The sequence below is a fragment of the Sphaerodactylus townsendi genome, linkage group LG06, assembly GCF_021028975.2.
Source record: "Sphaerodactylus townsendi isolate TG3544 linkage group LG06, MPM_Stown_v2.3, whole genome shotgun sequence".
In the NCBI taxonomy this organism is placed as follows: Eukaryota; Metazoa; Chordata; class Lepidosauria; order Squamata; family Sphaerodactylidae; genus Sphaerodactylus; species Sphaerodactylus townsendi.
The window spans coordinates 67,421,126-67,441,580 of NC_059430.1; the positions used below are offsets into that span (position 1 = coordinate 67,421,126).

Sequence of the window (20,455 nt, forward strand, 5' to 3'; positions counted from 1 at the left end):
GTATCTTCAGGAGAGTCTCTGGATGACACCATCCAGGGTTGGGGAATTTTGCTTCAGGGGGTTAATTCTATGGGACCCAAAAAGGGTAGGGCCCATCTCCCACTTCCCTCTGAAGTAAAGTTCCCCAAACCTGGATGGTGTCATCCAGAGACTCTCCTGAAGATATCCTGAAAGTTTTGTGGGTTTACCATGAAAAATGTGCACTCCACAGCCCTCTCAGAAATTCCCTATTGACAGCAATGCAGCTAAGTCACTGCAGAACAAAGAATCTTGTGCAAATTTCTGGGGGTGCCTGCAGATGCATTTGTAGATGTATCGGTGCCAATATTTCAGTGTATCATCAGGAGACTGTCCTGATGATGCTCTCCAAGACTGGTGCAGTTTGGTTCAGGGGCCAAAGTTATGGACCCTCAAAAGGGTAGCCCTCATTTCCTTAGTTCCCATTGGAAAGAATGGGGGATAGGGACACCACTTTTGGGGGTTCATAACTTTGGCCCCCCTAAACCAAAATGCACCAAACTTGGAGGGTATCATCAGGACAGTCTCCTGATGATACCCTGAAAATTTGGTGCTGATATGTTTAAAAATGCCTCCCCTGCAGGCCAAAATGTGAAAAAAAACCAAAAAATAAAAACGCAATTCGGCTGGTAATCCGAATCCCATGGATTCGGATCTGTTAGGATTCGGACAGCTCAGATTCGGCCCCTGCTCGTCCGAATCCGTCCGAATCCGTGCAGATTCGGTAAAAATTCGGATTTGGACTGTCCGAATCTCCAACCCTAACTGCTATAGATGTTGAAGATAGTCACTGCATTGAACAGAAAGCTATAACCATGAAACTGCATCATAAACAATTAATGGAGATAAATGCAGGCATATGTCAACATGCAAATGTTCATGGCTTACAATGGTATTATACACTGGAACTCCACTCTGGCTTGGTGTGCATAATGCTTCTAAAGAGAGAAACTGCTTGACCATGGGATCTTTTATAAGCTTTGCTCCATGTTAGATATGCTGCAGGCAGCACAATGTGTCTAGCATCAGCAGCAATTTTCTGAGTGGAAAGAAAAGGCTGAATGTATTTGTCAACCCATGGGATTTACTGACTACAGGAGCAGTTCAAAGCTGTGGGCCCTGTTTCAAGTGTAATCATGTTTATATTAATAGTCATCATAGCTCTGAAAAGGAACAAAAGCTGCTGGAGAGAATGACAATCAGAGTTAAGGATTTTATTAGAGGGACACAATAACACACCAGTCATTGGGGAGAAGATAGGGGCAGGGTGTTGTATAAAGAAACATGGCTTCATACTTTCCAGGACAATGCAGTGGTTATAGTTGCAAGTGGTTTCTATCCATTCTATGCCTTGCATCTAAGCCAGGAGTCAGTAATCCCCTTCGAATACCCTATTAAAAAATTGGCTGGATTTAAATTGAATAAGGATAAAACCAAAATATTATCCAAAAACATGGATCAAAAATCACAACTGTGTTTGACTCAGATATCTGGGTTTATGGTGGTGAACAAAATAAAATATCTTGAAGTGTTGGTGACTAACAAGAATTGTATGTGTATCAAAACATTAGGTTAACGTATGGAAAGAAGTTAAGAGAGACTTGTTGAGATGAAATAGATTGAATTCGTTTTTTTCGGGGAAAATATCTGTGATAAAGATTAATGTTTTGCTTATGATGTTATTTTTTGTTTCAAGCCATTCCAATAATTAACTTGATATCATGTTTTAAACAATGGCAAAAAGATGTAAACAACTTCATTTGGCAGGGCAAGAGACCAAGAATGAAATATAAAAATGTCCAGGATGTAAAGGAAAGAGGAGATATCTCATTACCGAATTTTAAATTGTACTTTGAAGCTGCTTGTTTAGAATGGATAAGGGAATGAGTGACTTTGAAGACCAGTAGAATCCTGGATCTGGAGGGATTTTATAGGAGGTTTGGTTGACATGGATATTTGTGATGTGACAAAGAGACAATACACAAAGATTTTTCCAATCATTACATTAAAAGAAGCTTATTATGGATATGATTGAAATATGAGAGATTTCTTGCAGGATTTACTCCTCTGTCTCCAATTGAAGCATTTGCCAGAAAAGAAGTGAATATGCAATAAAAATGGCTTACATATAGAAAGCTGTTGATTTTTCAAGATAATAAATGTGAACTTAAACCTATAAATGATTTAAAAATATAACTAAAATTGGTTTCATTATTACCAACATTATTACCAACATTTAAGGAAGATGATAAGAAGGCTAATTTTAATTCACCAATCGAAAAAATTGCACAAGTGTGCCAGTGAACTATATCAAAATGAACAGAACTCAATTGACACACTGAGCTTGGACATTCACTGATGATGTCACAATAATAAAGAATTACCACCAATTTCATATATGTATATCTTTCAATTATATATTCATAACTTCATGTGTATATCCTATTCATACATATATATACATATACAATACACCTAATACAAACAAAGGCTATGCATTTCATACAAGGATCTACTTATCCGTAATCTCTATCATATCAAGTGCAACCTCTATATACATAAAGTGCAAGTGCTGGAATGTGGAATGGATGGGACCATGTTCATATGAGAATACAAAAAGTTCCAACCGTATTCACCAACTCTGGCAAACATAGCTGAAGCTAGTGTCCCTTATGAATGGAGATGTTCTTGTTGGGGTAACGTGTCGTCCATGAATCTTGACCCATCCATAATCCACATAGAAACGTGGTAGGTACCCAAGTAAGGCACCATCACTCCGAAATACACCTCCCCGGCTGAAATCCCTCCACAAGGAAGTTAGCTTGTCGAGAATGAGAATCACGCATAAAATCGCACCATGCATCTGAATGCATTTTCGAAATTCTTCTTCAGTATACAGATTCTCATTTCTTCATTATAGTATACTTCAACCCCTAGGTTGAAGTATACTTCATTATAGTATACTTCATTATAGTATACTTCAACCCCTAGGTTTTCATGTAATTCAGGGAGGAAATTCCATTCAGTCATTACAGATTTAACCAGCTAGTTTTCTGTATCCCATTGTAATTACATCTTATACATTTTGGTAATCAAATTGTCTTCATTTATACATAGATTACATTCAAAATCTGTCATTGGTGAATTAAATCCAGCCTTCTTATCATCATCCTTAAATGTTGCTAACAGTTGGTAATAATGAAACCAATTTCGGTTGTATTTTTAAATAATTTATAGGTTTAAGTTCACATTTATTATCTTGAAAAATCAACAGTTTTCTGTATGTAGGCCATCTTTGACCTTCAGTTGCAAACCCATTGATTATTGTTGGCTATTTTCCGCTACAGTTTTGGTGATAAGAACATGATTGCAGATGTAATTCTCCAGGTGTGGAAGGAGCAGTTGGAACAAGACTGTCTGGCATGCCAATCTGGTAAGAAACATTACTGATACTTTGGGTATATTTCATTTTTTTCCCATCCTGATAAACCTGGGGCAGAAAGAGCCATCTTCCCTTTTCTTTAATGAAAATTAACAAGAGAAAATAGTGGACCTGATAACTGGTTTAAATCTGGTAATTATTTTGGCTTGTAGCACTGGCCAGTTCCTGAGGATAGGCTGAACTGGAAAAATGGGTGTACAGAAATCTAAGCACATTCCTCTTGCCACTGGTGGGGGTAGGGTGCCTTTTCCAGATTAGGAAACTTCTGGAGATTGAGAGATGGATCTAAAAGGACAGGAACCTCAGTGGGGTGCGATGCCATACCATCCACACTCCAAAACATCCATTTTCTCCAAGGGAACTGGAGATGAACTGTATTTATGGGGGATGACTAAATCCTACCTGAAGACTGGCATTCCCACATGCAAGCTAAAGCAGTTGTGATGTACTGCTGAAGCTGAATCACGATGTATAAAAAATGTGTCACAATCCCAGGCCACGTCAGCCACATTTCCCAGACAATATCTATTCCCATTCTACTGCCCTTTTTTGGACATGAATTAATAACTTGCACACATCTTGTACAATAAAGACAACAACATGCAGGAGGAGAGAAGACCATCCCCTATGTCCAACCTTTAAATACAAGTATAGTAGACCTTTTGTGGAACAGTAGTACGATACTACAAAGGCCCCAAAAACCTCATGCATGCTACTGTACAATGTCTGATTTAGTGTCACTAGACATACATATAAGACCAGTGCAATAATTAAAAAAAGACCAGTCACATCATATGTTCATGAATTCACAACTACCAGAATTCACCAAAACCAGAAAATACAACTAAATAAAAATGATCATGAATTTTGAAACACAACATATATAGATAAGATCTTATTTCCTGATAGCCCATTCCCCGGGGAATTAGCAACATTTATGAGAAAATTTAAATAGTTTACCTTTGTTAATATTCAGTTTTAATAAGCGACTTTCGTCCCTTGGACTTCAAAAAACCACTGGAGCTGAAAGAAAAGGGTAGTTTGTTGATAAAATTATACAAAACTTTATTTTACTACTTGATTAAATTTTAATGTTAATTAAACATTTTAGTTTACTGATCCCATAGGAGACAACATCCCACAGAAAGGCATAAGGGCCCATGTTATAATCATAAATGTCTGTCTCAGCTTCATGTGATGTTCTTGGGACCTGATCCAACTTCCAGTGCTGCTTTTGGTGCTTGCTATATTAGTTCATCCCAAATCTCTATGCATTAAGGATTGTACAAAAGTTGCTTTAATACTCTGGAAAAGGTAATTTGAAAAGTGTACCACAATCTACTAATCTGAATGCTTTTTATGGCATATTTTCAATGACAAAAGTGATGGAGCCATGTTTGCCTGCAGAACATGGTCTCTTTCTCTTTTGTGGGATGGCACTGTGGGTGCGGGTACAGTGGGTGCCAGTCACTCATGGGCCAGCCACCAGGCCTCTCCAAAGGCTGTAAGAAAAGTCGATGGTGGGGAGGGGACTCAGGGAAGATGGTAAGAAAGTAGAAGAGGGGAGCAGCTTGGTCAGAGAGTTGTGGTAGACACAGAAGCATGCAGGCTTCAGGGCTGCTGGGAGGGAGAGAGACCCAGGGAAAGGCCTGCAGAAGGGGTTACCACCAGGGATCACCCTATACTGGATGCCCACATCTAAACTGATGAACATCTGTCTGGCCACAACCCACCTAATCTGCATAGTGGCTGGCCAGAACTTTGCCAGCTGGTAGCTTGGCCACTGGCCAGGGGAGCAGCCCAGCTGCCTCCCCACTAAGTGGTAGAGTTTGCCAAAGTGGTAGAGTTGGCCCAAGGTTACTTCAGCAAGGTGGATGCATTGGTGCTCCAAGGGATCTGTGATTGGTAGCTCAATCTTTTCTGAGCTTAGCGTTGGGCCCACCCACACGGGGAGGTCCAGGGGACTGCACAGGTGACTCCTTCAGCATGTCCACACCCCAGCACTGGCACCCTGCTCTAGTTCCTATAGCAGTGGTGTGAATGTCTCCCCTTGGGTGGTATCCTGGCTAGGTTGCCACCCTAAATCAAGCTCCAGTTCCCTGGCTTGCAAGTTGACCTCAGAAGTGGAGCCCGATGAATCCTCTTCACTCCTGATGGGCTGATTCCCCACCTCCTCCACAGCTTCCTCACCCCCTCCCATCTTATAAGGGGTTGCTCTGTCCCTGCCACCCAGCTGCCCAATCCACATCCCTGCATCTCCCTCTAGTCCTCTACCCTTTTCCCTGAGAGGCTACCCTGCCTATCTGTTCATCCCTGGCTCCTCCCTCCCTTATGAAAACAAAATAAATGTACTACATACGACTAGCAGCAATAGTTGTGTAAGTTAGGAAAATTTATAAAGTGAAAAACCTTTAAAAAGTATTTAGAGCAAGATCCAGAGATTCTGAGGTGTCAATCGATTTACAAATATGTATGGTGCTGCATAATAATAATACTCTTTCAAACCATCAGTTTAAAGAACACAGTACACGGAAGAACATGAAAAATCCTCATTAAGGATTGTTTTCTCTTTACAGATAAGGGCACCCATTAAACCTAGCCAGTGTCTGGATATAGTCCGACTTCAAGGGCAAGTGGCATGTCTCATTAATGTCCAAAATCTATGTCAGAGCACTACTAACAGAGTTATTCCACAACTGAAACGAACTCAACCCAAATAACTGTGTTGGTGTGAACTGTCTGTCAGAGAAACTTACAATGTCACTCCCTCCCTTATACGTGCTGCCCTCAACCCCAAGCCACTTCAGACGCTGAGGTTGGCAGGTCTGGGTGCTGCTTGCTGACTTGGCCTGTGTCTGGGGCCTTTGGGGTGTCTTACTTGGCCTCGGCTATGAGGGTTGCTTTGTTCTTCCCCTTCCCTCATGGTCTTCTCCAGGGATATGTGGTGGGGCGCCTGGTTCTCTGGGCTGCATAGAGTCAGCCCACCAGTCAACTGTTCTTGGGTCAGCATTTCCCTTGCTGCTGCTGCTGCTGCTGCTGCTGCTGTGCTCCTGTCTGGGCTCGCCAGCTGTCGCCCGTTTCCCTAAGTCCCTGGCTGTCGGGTGACTGCTGCTGTGGTCAGTGACAACCTAGGGCCCTTGGGGGAGCAGTTATTGGTGAGGTGATGCAGGGGGCTTGGGGAACCCCATGAGAGCAGCAGAGGCAAGTCCTTGTTGGCAGGTGAGGTGCCAGCCACCATTCGGGGACAGGTGAATAGGGAGTAGCCGGGGCCAGTATTTCAAGCTGCAATCATTAAGAGTGCTTGGAAACCCAGGTAAAAATCCGTGCTCTGAAAGTTTGCTGGATGAACTTGGGCCATATATGCTCATCCTAATCTAACTCACATGATTGTTGTATGATAAAATGGAAAATGATGATAGACACATTGATTTCCCACTAGGGAGACAGGTAGAGCATAAAATAACTCCCAAGAAAAAGAATACTCAGCTCATGTTGTAACAATGTGAAAGAAATATATTCCCTACTTTCAGTTTACATTGCAGAATTTCAGTACAACGGCAAGTATAATACTGACAAAAACATAATATTTTGATCTGCTGGCCTGAACATTTGTGCCTCATTTGTGTAAGATAGTAACTATTATGGTTAGTATTATATCCACAACTCACTATTATTAAAATAAGCAATTCAGAACAACAGGAAAGCATCTTTCCTGCTACCACTATATCACAAGGTAATGGTTTCAAAAGAACAATAGTAAATATCCTAAATGCATCTTAAATTACATACAATGTTGACATTTAACATTTTTAGAAGGTTTCTAAGTATGTTTAAAAATATGCTATAATTAAAATGCTAAGAGTTGTAAATATGCATGCTTTAACATAAAAATATTCATGTCAACAAGTGGGAGGGTGGGTGACAGAAAATATTAACACAAGTAATACAGCATAAAAGTCAGTAAGTTCGTTATTTGTAGAGTACAGGAAAGCTCTACTAAATTTTTAAGATTTGAAGTAGGAAAGGACACATTTCATTTAGGGTTTCTGTCTGCACCCCCTCCTCAAGTTTTCTAAACGGATTGCATTTTTTCCAGAAACAAATCATTGACTGTTAAACACCTGAAATATTATGCCATTATGGTAACAAGCTGATCATCAAGCAAGCACAATTTTATGTCTCTCAAATGAATCTGTATATATTATGTTTCAGGTCAAATTCTGCTCTGTGTTTCATTTTTTTGATAAATTAAGAAGCTGATTTAAAATGCCTTCTTTCTTTATAACCCTGCTGATAAATTTCTGTGCTCCTAAAAGGCTGTCAGAATGCCCAAAACTGAGACAAACTCATGTGTAGAACAGCAGTTTATTCAGTGATGTGGATCTTCCCTGGACAAAGCCAGAACTGATTTTGCCCGCGCAAAATCCAGTAATTAAAACGGCTTGAACCCTCCAGCCTCGGAAAGCGTGCCCAAAGTAACTGTAAAGAAGATAACAGTGAAGATGCCCAGCCACTTGGTCAGCACCTGGAATGTGAAACTGCATGCAGAAGACAGTTGAAAGTCAGACAGTAATGCATTAACCCATTCCTCCACACCCCAAAGCATACAGAAAGCAGCATAAGCAAACCCCAAAGTCTAACAGGCCTCCCGACAAAGGCACTGCTGCTGGACTGCGAGCAGGAAGGTGAACAAAACAGCCTGTTTTCAAACAGCCAACTCCATCCTATTTGGACCTCCCAAAGCTTTGCTGTGTGATCAGCAAGGCTTTGTAGCAATACAATAGGGGTTAAGAACTTCCTTGTATTTATTTAAAGACCAGAAAATACATTTATTTGCTTGAACTTCATGTGGTTGTTTCACTTTTTCAATTGTAAGAAATATTTGTTACAAAAATTAAAACTTTTTTCATTCCTGATTCAGAGCTTAGTTTAGTTTTGTTTACTGAAGGTTATTCCCATGCAGGTCTCACACTACCCTGAATTTGTATTCCATCTGACTTGGCTTTGGTTTTTTTATCTCACCAATGTTATTTTAATTTTGCCTCAGTTCTCTGCTATAGTAACTGTTACTCAGTAGAATAGTATTCATTTCTGGATAAAAACATCAGATCTCCACAATATCTTCTTTATGATGACAAAGGCGGCTTTCAAACCCAGGAAGAAATGTTCTCAAAATTAGGATGGGTTAGAACTGATAAGCACATTACACACAAGATTGATACACCAAATTTATCACTCTGTCCATTTGTTTTGAAAAGCAAATGCCTTGACACAATTAGACAAGAACAATGATGCCTTTCAAACTTTGCTCTGTGGAAAAATATGACATCCGAAAATACAATAGGTCTCTCTGCTGACAGAGCACACAATGTGAGTTCTAAAAAATTCAACTCACAAATGTCTCCACTGCCATTTTGCATGCTCAAAACAATAAGATGTGTTCCTTTGAAGCCCACTTAGTTTCCCTGAAGACCAGTTCAGAATCTTCACAAAAGCACAATCACTGTGTAACATAATCTACTTCAAAGCATATTGTCAGAGAAATCCAACAATATGCACAGCCACATGAACGCTACACTTAACAAAGCAGAACAAGAGTGTATCTTAATTGTGGTTATTGTTGAAGTAAGTTATATCAGTAGTTCTAGGATTATAATTTAATTAGTGGATAATACTTATTTTAAAAGAAACAGATAGTTTGTACAATTCTACCAATGTATTCTACTTTTTATTCAACATCATTGAAGTTTAACACTTCAATCTTTCAATAGCTATAGCTGACATGAAACTGAAGTATATATTGTAAAATGAGCATATTATACATTAACTCTTTCAGAAGCTCTACGGCAAAATCTACCCAAAGTGAAACCATTTTAAGCCCTACACATTTAAGGCAAGTAAATCTGATGCTTGCTGTAATCTTTGCTGTTCTCATAATGAATCTGTTTTTCCTCCTTTCTGAAACACATATCACATTCACAATTACTAAATATATACATTAATTTAGATGTTTAAAAACTGTATTTTGAACTTTAATTTTATTCTGAAAAGTTTTATTCTGAAGTTTTATTCTTAAAAATGACAGTTTTCCATGAATGGGAGAAGGACAGATCAGATTTTGTTGGTTGATTGACCAAATCTAATCTGAATTATTTCTGCACACTGCGTCACTACAGCAGTAGCCCCATTAAAGACTAAATGCTTCTGGAAGCCTGTCCCCTTTCAAATTCCTACTGTGACCCATTACTTTTCAGACAGAAGCTACACAGTGGGCTACTCAAAACTTTCAGGAGATAAAGGTGCTATACCTCTCATCTCAAAATCCATTACGACATCTGTCACTTCTCTGGGAATGAAAACTATCATATCCAAATAAATCTTTTGTGACAAAGAGTGTTAAAAAAGAAAGACCCCTGAACTATTTCCTCATATTCAGGTGTTTGATTAAATTTATAATAATAGTAGCTAATTTTTAATGAAATTGGCACTATGTTTCTAAAAATGATTATGATGATCAGCTTTGAGAAATCAACTGAAGTACAACTTTAGGATTATATATATTAGAGAAAACTGGCACTTATCAAATCAGTTTAATTAACAAACTGACCCCATCTATGTTAATTCAAAAGTAACTACCCCTGCTCATTGCACACAGGATTTCCATTTAACATAACAAATATGATTGACACACATTATGTACTATTCTGATTTCATTTGTATTATTTAAAAAGCTGTTAAATTCAAGTTCTTAATAGTATAATGCTATTTACTGGCAGTTAGGAAGATCAGAGTCCAAACAACACAGAAAGGGGAAACGCTTTATCTTATCTTATCCCTTTTTATGTCTATGTAACCACTGGTGTATAGTTTTAATGTGATGTGTAATGGATGTGTAAAGGAGCAGCAGTGGTGTAGTGGTTAAGAGCAGGTGTACTCTAATCTGAAGGAACTGGGATTTGATTCTCCACAGTGCCACTTGAGCTGTGGAGGCTTATCTGGGGAATTCAGATTAGCCTATACCAGTGGTGGCGAACCTTTGGCACTCCAGATGTTATGGACTACAGAGCTGTCTCAGCCCCCACCTACCTCACAGGGTGTTTGTTGTGAGGGGGGAAGGGAAAGGAGATTGTCAGCCCCTTTGAGTCTCCTACAGGAGAAAAAGGGTGGATATAAATCCAACTGTTTTTCTTAATGACTGTGAAGGCTAATAGCCAATGCAATAGACTTGATCTTGACTAATGTAATGCTAGATGAGATTTACAGGTTTTAAATTCCTAACTATACTATAGTATAAATAATGATCTAATAAATTAGAAAGATTTTATTATGCTCTGGGTCTGATTTAATAAATTTTATGTTTGACCCAAGAAATTCAAATGTGACTTCAGTGTGTATGTAAGATACCCAGGTATAAGAATTAATTAGGAAACAAAAACTGTAGCCAAAATGAGATCTAGAAATACTTTAAAAAATGGTCAGTGGAAGCATTCAAATTGCAATTGTCATGTTTTTCAAAAGTGGTTATATTTATAAAAGAACCCACACCATATTGGGTTACTAACTTCCAGACAGAGTTGCTAGATTCCTATCAGCGGCAGGGAATCACCCTCTTTGGACCCCCTTCCCCCAGTGCCAACCAGCTGGCCAACAGGGATGATGTCATTTCCAGAAGTGATGTCATCGTGGCAATTACAATGAGGGCTGTGGTATTTGAGCAAAATGTCAATGTCATGATGACATCACTTCCAGAAGTGACATCATAACTCAGGAGATATCCAGGTCTAGGCCTCATTTTAAGCATGGTAAGATCACTTCATCACCTCCTCCTACCAATGGCCAGGGGCACCTGGCAACCCAACCTCTAGGTAAGACCTGGATTTCTCCCAGAATTACAACTGATCTCCAGACTGCAGATATCAGTTCTCCTGGAGGAAAGATAATTTGTGGAGGATAAACTCTATGATATACCAGAAAGAGAAGAACTAGAAGTCCCAGGGTGGCTAGACAAAGTGGATGCTCTGGGACTTCCATTTCTTCTTTCGTATAGAAGAAACTATTGATTAGCACCTCAAAAAAACCCCATCAAATACCAGAGGCTGGATAGGGACTGAGAGGGAGGGATGGCACTCCTAAGAATGGAATTCCATATCCTCTCCCTCACTAATGCATTCCCCATCCTCTCCCTCATTAATGCATTCTTCCACTTAAAGGGTCACCATAAGCCTGGTCAGAAAATCTGGATGGAGATCTGGATCTGGCCCTGGGGGCTTGAGAGGTATTGGGAGGACCTCCCCAACTAGACAGGAGGTTGTTGAGGTCCTCTCTCAAAGCACTTCTGAGGAAGCAAAATCAGTTCGTGAGAAGCTTTGCCAGGCATTTAAGTTGTCTGTGGAAGACCCTTGGAGCATAGGTCTACCAGCTTGGAGCCCAGGTCTACTGTCCAATAAGGCAGAGCTAGCAGGGCTTCATTTGGAAGGGCAGAGCTACCGGCTCGGAGGGCAGGACTACCGTCCTGTAGTGGAGGCCTATTGTCTTGGAGGGCAGGTCTATCATCTAGGGGGCCAGATCTAGTGCCTTGGAGGACAGGTCTACCCCCACCATTTTCCCCCCAAGCCTGGAATGATCTTGCCTGCTTGTAGAGGCTTGCGAGGACTCTGGCTCCTCCGAGATGGCGGCAACACAGTCCCTGGGTGGCAGCTGATCTCTGGAACAGTCTTGGGATGCAGTTGGCTGGCGCTTGCGTTTTTTGCATCCCCACTCCTCTGTTTGAGGCTGGGAAGCACCCAGCTGGGGTCCCGGTCTCCTGTGTGTGCCCTGCTCAGCGAGAGCCTGACGGCATCTCGAGTAGGTCTTATGTGCCGCAGCACCCTGCTCGGCAAGAACTTGACGGGTTCCCGAGAAGGCTAACTTTGCTCTTGCTTCTGCCCAGGTTCTCTCTACTTTGTATAGGGCTGCATTATTAAGAACATAAGAACAAGCCAGCTGGATCAGACCAGAGTCCATCTAGTCCAGCACTCTGCTACTCGCAGTGGCCCACCAGGTGCCTTTGGGAGCTCACATGCAGGATGTGAAAGCAATGGCCTTCTGCGGCTGTTGCTCCCGAGCACCTGGTCTGTTAAGGCATTTGCAATCTCAGATCAAGGAGGATCAAGATTGGTAGCCATAAATTGACTTCTCCTCCATAAATCTATCCAAGCCCATTTTAAAGCTATCCAGGTTAGTGGCCATCATCACCTCCTGTGGCAGCATATTCAAAACACCAATCACACGTTGTGTGAAGAAGTGTTTCCTTTTATTAGTCCTAATTCTTCTCCCCCAGCATTTTCAATGTATGCCCCCTGGTTCTAGTATTGTGAGAAAGAGAGAAAAATTTCTCTCTGTCAACATTTTCTACCCCATGCATAATTTTATAGACTTCAATCATATCCCCCCTCAGACGGCTCCTCTCCAAACTAAAGAGTCCTAAACGCTGCAGCCTCTCCTCATAAGGAAGGTGCTCCAGTCCCTCAATCATCCTCATTGCCCTTCTCTGCACTTTTTCTATCTCTTCAATATTCTTTTTGAGATGTGGCAGCCAGAACTGAACACAGTACTCCAAGTGCGGTCCCACCATGGCTTTATATAAGGGCATGACAATCTTTGCAGTTTTATTATCAATTCCTTTCCTAATTATCCCCAGCACAGAGTTTGCCTTTTTCACAGCTGCCATGCATTGAGTTGACATTCCCATGGAACTATCAACAAAGACGCCCAAATCCCTTTCCTGGTCTGTGACTGATAGCACTGACCCCTGTAGCGTGTATGTGAGGTTTGGAATTTTTGCACCTATGTGCATCACTTTACATTTCGCTACATTGAACTGCATTCACCATTTCTTAGCCCAATCACCTAATTTATCAAGGTCCACTTGGAGCTCTTCTGGTATCATCTGCAAACTTGGCCACCACGCTACCCACCCCTACTTCCAGGTCATTTATGAATAGGTTAAAGAGCACTGGTCCCAAAACGGATCCTTGAGGGACACCACTCCCGACATCTCTTCATTGTGAGAATTTCCCATTTACACCCACTCTTTGCTTCCTGTTTCTCAACCAGTTTTTAATCCATAGGAGGACTTCCCATCTTATTCCTTGATTGCTGAGTTTTCTCAGTAGTCTCTGGTGAGGAACTTTGTCAAAAGCCTTTTGGAAATCCAAGTAGACAATGTCCCCTAGTTTCCCCTTATCCACATGCCTGTTTACACCCTCAAAGAACTCTAGTAAGTTTGTAAGACAGGATTTGCCTCTGCAAAAGCCATGCTGACTCTTTCTCAGCAGGTCTTGCTTTTCTACATGTTTTATAATTTTATCTTTAATGATAGATTCTACTAATTTACCAGGAAAATTATTAGTGCTCCGTTAAGTCTCTACTCGTCTGCTATCTTCTACAAGCAAAAAATGAAAAGGGGCCATTCCCTATTTTTCAGAGATGGTTGAAAGCCAGCCAATTCTCCTGTGCTAGGGAAGAAACAAAGCAGCAGTTAGTAGCAATACTGCTTAGGTCATATCTGTATCACATTTAAGCAATTGCTGTCCTTCACAATGTTACTGTGAGTATTCCCTGATTCAGCAATCAGGTCAACTGCCAGCTAATACACACATAGATTGATTTTTTTCCTCTGGCCACTGAAATGCAGCACACAGTTTAACAACTGTCAACATGGTTCCCTAACACATCAAACAACCTGAACACAAATTTCTTACCTAGAAGACAATGTCACCTCAGGCTGTGGAAATACACATTCTGATTTTAGCATGTTTTGTAGACAAGCACTTTGAACAGTGAAGATCCTTTACACTGTTCTGATATTGCTCTGCCAAGGTCAGTACAGTCTATCCTGACTAGCAGCGACTCTTCAAGCTCTTAGATAAAGGATTTTCATATCAGCTATTATCTTTTATTTGGAGATGCTGGGGATTGAAGTTGGAACATACTGCATGTAATGCTCTGCCACTTGGTCATGGTCTCTCCATCCATTTATATGTCATTAATACATTTATGAGAATTGGTCAATTACAGTTACTATCAGAGATTTTAAGTTAAGTACTAAGATGGAGTTCTTCTCTTATTATGTCTTAAACGATAATTGGCAATATACAATATCAATAAACAAATGTATGTTGATTCCATTAACTTTAATAGGATTTAGTCATAAATTAGTAACCACACTATTATGCATATGAAACAATTTTCACAAATGGAACATTACAAATGGAAAATATGTTAACAGGATTCATGAAATATCTTAAAGTTAGCTGCAAATGTAATCTCTCAAAATTATTTCTCCCTATTCCCAAATAAACTGTGAAATGGGGCAATTCATGCAGAATGATCAGTTAGCAGAAATGTCCTAAGATTGCAAAATAAGAAAATGCAAACTAGATGACATAGATGATTATATAGCTACACAGAGAAGTAAAGTAGTTCAGCAAAAATGGAGTTGCTTTTACAGAACAGATAATACTTGTGTTAAAGGAAACCCAAAGGATCTAGTTTTCTTAAAGTAAGGTGTTACAAACCCCTGCAGGTGTGTAACCTAGAAACCAAATCACTGTAATCATCAGAACCTTTGTTTCTGAAGTTGTCAGTCACCTGTGAAATTTACAACACAATCAGCAGAATCCAAACTTCAAGCTCCCTTGGCTATCATTTCCCCCAGAACTACTTTGACTTCACCATGCAGCATAATGTGGCCAGTGAAGTTATGAGGAGGAAAGGGTCTATGAATTAAATTAAAAACTGAATTCCACAGTCAAAAACTTGAAAAAGGAGGAATACACTGCAAAAAGGGAAACCATTATAATGCATCGTATCATTAACCTATCCAGTAAGGTCTGCTTACATCCTAAGGTCACTAACATACAAGTTCAAGAAGAACTTGAAATGCTCAGAGCAGAGAAAAGGCAATACCTCAAGGGATGGATAAAGCCTATGAACCATATCCCTCCGCATAAGATCAGGATAAAAACAGGATACAAATATTTTACAGAAATAAACACGATTCAAACTAAAAAGTCCAGGAGTAATCAAATCGAGAGTTAAGAAACAAATTCATTTGGTTTGTCAAACTAATAGGGGAAGGTGGAACTGAATGGCTCCCTACACGTTACTACAGGTTCCCTGCTTGTAAAGTCTATAATACAAAACAACCACAAAACACACATACATTAGTATTGAGGATCCCCACTAAAGGGAGAAAAAGGATATTACTAACATAATGACTTAAAACCACTGAGGTTTGAATTGATAGGCACATGTTAGAAACACATTGCTAAAAATTATTAAACAAACCATAAAATAACTTTATTCATTGTTAGCGCTTGCCTATTTTAATTTTTGTTAATTAAAATAAACATTAAGTTTTGTTCACAATACCAATTTTTATGGCAAGTATTTTCAAGTTCCCCAAACACTACTAAATAAATAACACTGAATTATGCATATCGTTTAATGAAGATTATAAATATGCCTGCCAAGAACAAAAACCAACATATGGGTAAGTCTAATGGGACATTATGAACCAAATGACCCAAGTATGTAAAATGTCAATAATATCTGAGTTATAGATGTTACATTTGAATCGGTGATTTGGATAAGAGCTGTTTGAAAATATCACATGTAGTTTGATGGTTTCCTGTTGACCAAAAATCCAAGGATATTCATGAGCTGTGTCCATTTCAAACATAAATGACACTCAAAAGCTATTATGTTCTACTTTCAGGTATACAATGGGATGCAATTATTGTAATTGATAAAAGCTAACTTTTTATTGAGATAATGTTGCTTTTGATATTTTATGTCATAGCTATATAGAGTGCGAGTAATAGAGCAGGGGGGTCAAACATATAGCTTGCAAATAGCAAAGGGCATTTCAGCAGAATGTCAGAACAACAGATATTGGGCAGTAGTACATGCTGTGCCTCAGTCTCCTGATCCTGTTTTGGAATAATCCTCTTCTTCAAGAGGTGACTATAGGTCAGGTGACTATAAACCTTATTTCCCCAATTCCCTCATGTATTCCAGACCTATTCCCTGAGAACTGGTTATATCCTAGGACTCTGGGTGTGTTTTGATTATTGGATGCTTGTGTACCCCTATTATCCCTAAATAAAATATTAAACTTTACCCACTCTCCTGCAGAATATCTTGCAAAAGCTGACTTCTGTAAAACATAGGCAACCAAGATCTCAAGCTTGCCTGGCCTTTTGCTAAACCAAGAGTTTGCTCTCACTAATTCCCCATTCTGAAAGGGTGAGACTCCCACCACTTCGGGTAACACCACTCATACAAGAGTGGGCAGAGGAGGACTGAGAAGCATATACCCATACAGTAGTGATTCTAGAGATGGCAAGAGGGGTCAGAAAACCCAGATGCCACTTTAAGGCATCATGTGAGGGGCACCATTGAGCTGGTTCCTCCTGTTGCTCCCACCAAAAAAAAAACCCTTTTGGTAAATATTTTCAAAATTCAAAGAATCTCCTGCTGGGTTGCAGGAGAAGCAGCCAGCTGCTTCCCACTCTCACCGGCCCTCTGGAGAGGTGGAGAGCCCAGTAAAGGAACAAGTGATTAAGCAGGTGAGTTCAGTTGCTGGCCAATCCTTGCCAGCCACTCAGTTGCAAGGAAGCCAGGCCCTCCCTGGTGGAGTGATGGCTGCTTTTGAACGCAAAGAAGTGGCTGCATGGAAGTCTAATGCCAACAGAGCAGCCCGCTGCCCCACCAGGGAGGACCCATTCAAGTGGTCAACCACAGACTGCCCAGTGCCTGAACTTGTCCACCCACTCACTTGTAGCTTCACATGGCTCACTGCTCCCTCCCATGGACTGGAGAGAAAAGAGAAGCAGCCAGCCACCACCACCATGACCCAGCAACTCTTTGAATTTTCAAGGTACCTACTAAAGGGGTTTTTTTAATGGGTGGCCATGGGTAGTTCGACCAAAGAACAGCTGGGTAAGCATGGCATCCAAGGCAGCTGGGGAGGTGTAGTTTGAGAACTTGCCCCAGGTGCTATTTTCCATAGATAGGTCCCTTCCTAATAAGGTCCCAGATAAGGCTGCTGTAGCATTGCTGAACAGGTGATAGCAGAGTGGGCCATGGTTGTCGCCCATTTGGTAGTATTCTCTTGTAAAATCTTGACTAACTAGCATTTTCAGTTAACAGGTGTTCTCCATTCTCCACTAATGCTGGTTAACAAAGCTTTTATTGTATTGAATGTGCTCATTGCTATTACACTTTAAAAAGTGAAAATTTCTTTCACTCACTCAAAGCAGTATTACAGCAGCACAAAAATGTACACAGGTCATTAGGATTACATGAACTTCACAGTGAACCTTGAGATATAAAACAACTTCTTGCCTCATTAAAAAGGTATAAGGTTTTACAATAATTTACGGTTATAGTAATAATTGTAATTATAATCATTTTGCAAGTTCTGAGATACAGTGAAAAGGTTATAACAGTGACACACAGATCTTTCCCAATGCCTGAGCCTGACAAAACACCACACTTAGCAAGCTGTATCTTCTTTAAGATTCATGATGGAAAAATACACAGAAGAAAAGATTCAGCATCTTCCCCTGCACTGCTGTATGTCAGTCCCATGATGGACAACTCCTCTCCCCTAAAGTACACAGTTTTTAGCATTCTACAAGAAACAGAATCTCTGGTTCTATGTTGCCTATTTGCAGCACCTATTATTGTAACTTCTCAATAGTTTACTCAAAATTTCACAATAAATAAGGGTGAAGATGGAACGAGAAGTTGGCATCCTGTTAGATATAATTTTTGAAGCATACCTGTCTCTAAGTTGGAGGGGTCAGATAGGACTTTTGATCAGAAGAGCTTCTGATTGGCTACTAGAGATTTGCTTGGGTTAGCATATTTCTAATAATGTTGCTTTGGCAGCAGCTATCACCACAGCACAAGGATCTTCACTGAATGCTCAAAGTAGGCTATGTGCACATACAAGAAAATATTTTAAAACAGTAAGCTCATTTTAAAAGGCATTCTGTTAAAACAGAGTTATGTGTGAAAAGTTGAAGAGTTACTGTAAGAGTTACTCATACCCTCACTCCTTCACATTTTTTTGGTTGGCTCTACGTCTACAGTGGCCATTTTGTGACTGTGTCCAAAACCTTGTATCAGAATTCCAAAGCTGCTTACAGGCTCAAAAAAGCTGGAGACCCTTGCTATACATGATAAGCAACAAAGCATTAAGAGATTAATTAAATGACCTAACAGCAGAATTTCAAGTCCCCTTGAATGATTAGAACCTGTTATACCTGTTATATTACTTGTTATATCTACTTCAATAAAACTGAATTTCCAGGCAGCTCATCCTATTCTCTTGTAGCTATTGTGTTTTGCTGAAACAGCATCCTCCATGAATTTGTCTAATCCTTCTGGGAAGGCATTTAGGCTACTAGTCATGAAAGCATCCTGTGGTAATGAATACCACAGATTCAATAATGTGTTGCTAGTTTCAGATAATAAAAATCTTCAACTCAGACTTTCAGTTTTCTTCTGTGTGGTTTAAAACCATAAGTATTTACTAAACCTTCTACACAATAAGGGTATCTCATGGGTTTAATCATTTTGTTGATCTTTTGGTACCCTCTCCAGCTTTGTTTTATGTTTTTTGAAATGGACTAACTAAAACATTCTAACTGCAAATACAATATAGACTTATAAAATGGAATTTTGATTGCTGCACTTTTGTTTTCTGTCCCTTTCCTAGCAATTTCTATCACTGTATGTTCTCATTCCACTATTTCTATTACCTTAGCATAACACTGTATACTACTATTATTTCTCATCTCCAAATGGGCTAATTCTCTAGTTGCTGTTCACATTGTGGTTTGGGTTTCATTAGCTTGAATAATTTGGTATACGACGCTGATGCACCCCCTTGGGAACGGTCCCAGTAGGGGCGGGGAAGACGGCGCAGCACTACACCGTCGTCCGAACACCTTCCCTTCCCTCCGACCTTCTGGTGCGTCGCCCAGGCCAGGGGACACGCCCCCCTGCCCTGCGCGACAGCTCTGGAGTCGCAGGGCAGGTAGGGCATGTCCCCAGGCCTGGATGACGGGCCGGAAGGTCGGAGGGAAGGTAAGGCGTTCGGGAAAGGGGGGATGGCGCCTTCCAGCCGCTGCCGTTTGCATGGCAGCGGCTGGAAGCCACTGTTTCTGGAAAACCTAGCTTGGGGAGCGAGGTTGGGAAACAGCGGCTTTGCACCACTGGGGGGGAGTGAGGGTGGTGCTGCTGCAATGCAGCAGCACCCCTCATGCGAACAGCTCCCTAGGGATGGCGTTTTTGCCGTCCCTAGGGTGCTGTTTTTGGCCCGTGCAGAAAGGGCCCAGGTTTTTAAAGGATTCTTGATCAGCTGTTTTTCATATATCTGCCCTTGTGCAACTGGCGATGAAACAAAAAGAAGCCATAGGAGGAGCCCTATGGAGCCATAGGAGGAGCCCTATGGAGATGCTCTAATGATGCAATGTATATATTGTAGCCAACCTGACCTGGGTGGTGCAGAGGGAGAGAGAATAGTGTTTCTCCCTTAATGCTGCCATGTCAGACCTGTCAGAACATTGCCCTGAATGTAGGAGTCTGTTTGGATTCACAAAAATCCATCTTGGGACCGTGTCTGAACTTGTGGGCAAAAATGCCTAAAGGACCCTCCACCCTCCAACCTCATGCCTGGCCCATACTCAGGAAACAGCTTTTCAATATGGACAATAGCACACTTGAGCGAAACTAATTCTTTTGTCTACCTCTCTTAATCTACTCAAGAGTCTTCCTCTGACTCATCCTCCTGTGACCATTTATGTTGTAATGCCCATTAAGGGTCATTACCTGTATTGTCCAACAGCCAGTAAAACCCATCAAGGATCAGTTCTAATTCCTGGAGGTCGGTCCATTATTTACTTACCGAGAAGGGGCCTTCTACTGGAAGGATAGGAG

At 40.6% G+C, this 20,455-nt stretch overlaps 1 protein-coding gene across 1 annotated transcript in view; it reads right to left on the minus strand.

Moving 5' to 3' along the window:
• Nucleotides 1-20,455, minus strand: part of NRCAM (neuronal cell adhesion molecule) — a 180,830-nt gene that overhangs the window by 127,813 nt on the left and 32,562 nt on the right. The window contains 1 exon segment of the mRNA XM_048501581.1: nt 4,421-4,483. The gene's annotated coding sequence lies outside the window, so the exon portion shown is untranslated.